Genomic DNA, 4,736 nt, shown 5'->3' on the forward strand with positions numbered 1-4,736 from the left:
TACTTAGGATTTCGTTTAGCTCTTACTTGATTAGCTTGTTATTTTGAAAACTTCTAGTTTTATTTTACCATGATTGGTATTTTGGAAACACTTTTTAGGTCTCTTTAAAGTTTAGTAAACTTGTATTTTGGGAGCACTTTAGAAACTTGTACCCAAGTTTTATTTTGTTTCATTTTTCCTCTATATTTTGGATGACTATATAAATATTTAAATACGGTTATCTCTATCTCTTAACTGCTTTCACATATTATAATAGTTGAATCCTATTATATTGTATGCGTATATGATATTTTGGGATGTCGCATCTATGGTATCAAAGCAGTTTTTATCCTTAGAGAACCTGTAGGTTGTGTGCATACCATGCTTGTGCTTATGTGCTCTTAAACGTACAGAAGCACTCATTCTAATTTCTTTGAATAAGACTAGTCGTTTTATTCTCTTACCATGAACAGACCATGGTTCCTAGGATAACTTACGAGTTGTGGGTTTGTCGTGACTTTCCTGTGGAAAGTTGAGTCTGAATGGTATGTTGTACCATTTCCTCCAAGACAAGATAGTAAAATCGTGTATTTAACTAGAAGCTTTGAGAATAGAAAATGTCTCTATAGAAGGAATGAGGGTGCACACTCATGACTTTTACGGGAGATGATTTTCCTTTCTTAATTCTGAAGGTTCGGGGTAAGAAAGAGTTGGGGGCCAGTGTTGTTTCTTATAGAAATTCCTGTCTTGTTCTTGCCTTTATGGTGATATGTTGTGCTCTATAGTAGTAAAGGAATGCATATCCAAGGAAAACTTGATCTGTATACCTTCTTTAGAATTGGTTTAAGCCTTTAAGACAAATTCTTGCCTCGAAGACAAGGGGTTAGAGGACCAGAATTTAGGTTTCAAAGGATGGGTGAATACATATTGGAGTTTAGAAGAATTGTTTGGGTGAAGAAGTTTTCAAGAACAGAATCAGCAGATTGAATACCGTGCATTCCACAAGAAGAGTTGGATTTGAAGGCTAGAATAAGAGAAGCTTTGGATAAGCATGGGTGTAGCAAGGTTTGAGAGATCATTTTGATTCAGTATCGTTTGGGTTTTGAGCTAAGTGATAATTAGAAGAAAATGGATAAACATTATCGACAAGTGGACTTGCCATACTCGAGTTTACATTAGTGTTTCAAGATTTGTAGATAGTTTAGAATAAAGGTTTGATCATTGGTTGAGATGAGAGATTTCAAGTGTCGAAGGAAGGACTACATCAAAATGTCAGTTTGACCGGAAAGTATAAGGTTAGAGAATTAAAAGCATAGTGAATGAGGAAAGAAGAAGGAAGGTTTTAGGACAGATGATCAAGGGTGGTTGGAGTATAAGTTGCCCAAGAGGGTATCGAGAATGATCAAAGAAGTTTGGGTTGGTTGAGATGTTCGGGATTATGAAGTTACATGTTGTGGTAAATCCAGTTTCATAGGATGTGGTTTTATAGTGATGTTTAGTGTCCGACTGAGTTTGATCAAGATAAAAGTGAATGTTGAATGACGGATTGCAGAAGGTAGTAAGTTAGTAAGTTCAGGTATGGTCAGAGGATTGGTGTTGCTGGTTATGGGTATCCTGAAGTTTAAAGGATTAAAGATATGGTTTGTAATTCTGACAATTTCGAGTTGAAGAGGGTAATTCTTAAAGAACAAGGTTTTAAGTTAGTCTGGCCGAGATGAGTGTAATAAGAATTCTAAGTGATGTAGAAATTNTGGAGTTAATCTAAGGGCTCAGTTTTGAAGTTCATATGAAGAAGTTACTTGATAGGGAAGGATAGAGAAGTTGGTGCATCAAGTGTAGTTAAGAAAACGTGGGAGCAAGTATTATGGGAATCCAGGACATCTAATAAACGCAAGTGAAGAATAGTTGATGTTGTTCTTTCATAAATTTGAGGTGTGATCATCAAGGGAGGTTTGTTTGTTTTCAATCGTTTCTGGGGGTTGTGACCTTCAAAAGAAGTGTTGTGCTTTAAGAAGGAGAACCAATGGCTATGCAATAAAAGTGACTCAAGTTAAAATGTGAAGACAAAGGGTTGTGAAAGTCAGAAGAGTTTAACGAGGATAAGCAGAGAAGAGAAGATGAATCTTTATGATATAAGGGTTTTGGTTGGTGTTTTGCAACAAGTATGGGATTTTATATCTTGGAGAAGTGGTGTTCACTTTGGAGCGGTGTCTAAACAGAATTGATGTCAGTACTCTTTTTGTGAGTGGTTCTTGTTGAAGTGGTGTAGTGTAAGAGGAAGATGGAAGTTGGGTTAGAGTAGTAGTGTTGGACTCAGTGTAATCATAAGGAGAACTTCAAGGTTGGAGAATCTCAGAAGAGACATGGAGGATAGGTTGGGACAACCTAGTATGAGTCTTAGAAATCAAGAGTGATTTTCTAGCATGTTCGTTTCGTTGAGTAGAAAACAGTATTGAGGGAAATGGAATAACAAGACTATCAAGTAAGAGAAGAGTTGTTCAGGGTTTTTGCTAGGTCATAGAAATTTTGAAGAAAGTTTTTCAAGGGCGATCATTTTCGGGTTGCAATCGCCATGAGGAAGTATTCTTTGAGTCAACTAGTGAACAAAGGAGTTTGAGGGTCAGAGTAGCGCAACAGATGATGGTGAGCGTGTTGTTGTCAGTAATAGGTATGCACAAAGAACTTTCGTAATTGTGGATTGGTGGTTTGTGAGGAATGAGTTGGGAGTGTTTGGCGATCTTTAAGAGTCAGAAGTGAGCTTAGGTATGAAAGAAACAGGTATCAAGCAGAGAAGATAAGCGAGTAGACAATTTCAAGCTGCAGGGTCAACTTTAAAGTAAGGAAATATTAATGGATTTGGAACAGTAAGAGTGAGTCAGTGAACGAAGGGGATGATTGAGCTATGGTTTTGAGTTATAGTGGCAATCTATAGGTAAGAAAATACAGCTTGAGCAGAGAGAAGAAGCAGGTTCTTGGTTTGATAAGGATTGAATCAGAGGTGATTGAAGAATATGAAGATTGGGGTCTCTAGGGAAGCTGTAAAGGGATTTCATTAGTATAATTGAATGTTATAACTAGGGGGTTTCTCAAAATGGTTGACAAAGCACCATTTGGACAATCCTAGTTTGAGATGTATCAAAAGTTGGCTTGGTACTGATCGAGCTAGTGATCTCAAGTCGAAGAGGTTACAGATCTAAGCATGATTGCAGGCTAGTGAGTCAAGGATTGCATATGGTTCAGGTCAGTAAAATAACAAGTGAAGCTAGAGTGCTCAAATTGGTTTTGTTGTTGCAACGAAGTAAAGATTTAATTTGGTAATGGGGTAGTATAGTTGGAAACTATGCTACTCAAGAGTTGAGATCAGTAAGACAATGTGAAGTCCTCAGTTTGAGTGCGGTGGTAGGTTATCAAGAGCATAACAGTTGGTAGTTAAATCAGAAATGGTAGTGGTAGTGATCAAGCCAAAAGTGTGGTGGTTCTTGGAAGGAACAAGAGGAGGTAAGATAATATCATTCGAGGGTTGATCTAAAGTGAAGACTAGTGGAAGTTTTAGAAGAGATTTACAAGAGGGAAAGAAAGAAAGACGAGGGGTTGGAGGAGTGACAAAACCAATGGGATTGGTTGCATGAAAGAAAGGTTCTTAGCACCTGAGGCATATAGATTTAGATTTGTCTAGAGGCAAAAGGCTAAATCAATCTACAATATTGAACACTAGAGCATTTTACCACAAGAGCATGGTTTTTCATGTTAGTAAGGTCGTTGGGGATTAATATCTTAGTCAAAATAGGAGGGTTTACTAGAGGATGTGAGGAGAGTAGGGTGTTCATTCTATCTGTTAAGCGAATTTTCGAGGACAAAAATTTTTGTGTTGGGAAGAATGTAAGGCCCTAGAAAATGTGTATATATATATATATATATATATATATATATATATATATATTAAATAGAAAATAAAAGGATTAAGTTAAGGAAAAAAAGTTTTTCTTTATTTTATAAAGCGTATAAGATATGAACTTTACCAAAAACTCTGCTCATTTCTTCTAAACCACTTTCCCTCTCTAGAAAGTTTTCTCACCATTTTCTATGCCTTCTCTGTACCAAATCTTCCTACTAAACCATTGTAATTCCATTTAGGTGACGTCCACGCGCTCCTAGAGTCGAAAGTTTCGACTTGAACCGATTAGTTTCATGTCCTTCAGCGAGTAAGCTATTCTTCCCTTCTCCTTGCTTTTAGGGTTTTGATCATGCAAAGATTTTTCTTTGCATGTGATTAGTAGTTCCTCTTCTCCACTCCCTAGCTTAAGATTAGTTTTAAGAGCTATTTTTCATCGTCGTTTAGTGATTTGTAGGACACTGTTTCGGTTCTTCTCCAGGAAGGGCACTAGAGGAGTTGCTTTGTGTGCTAGACTGCTCAACCCTAAGGTAACGGGAGCTGGTTCTATTCTTGCTTGTAATGTGTGAAGTGAATGGATGAGAAACTATGAATTGGTATGTTGTTGGAAGCACGAATTTGATTCTATTGACTTGAGATGCATGTATGGAAGGCTTTAATATACAAATTTGGTGTGTTATGATCGTATGCTGGATGGAATGATTTAGAATGCTTAAATTGTGTAGGTTGGAACTGTTTTGTATGATATTTCTGTGGTAGTGTTGTTAGGTAGGAAATCAAGTGTCTTTAGGGTCAATTTTAGGCCATTTTAGAGGAAGTGAGGTAGTGATTTTGAGCAAATGAGGTCTGCAGCGTTATTGGATTG

This window comes from Vigna radiata, unplaced genomic scaffold (genome assembly GCF_000741045.1).
Source record: "Vigna radiata var. radiata cultivar VC1973A unplaced genomic scaffold, Vradiata_ver6 scaffold_23, whole genome shotgun sequence".
In the NCBI taxonomy this organism is placed as follows: domain Eukaryota; kingdom Viridiplantae; phylum Streptophyta; class Magnoliopsida; order Fabales; family Fabaceae; genus Vigna; species Vigna radiata.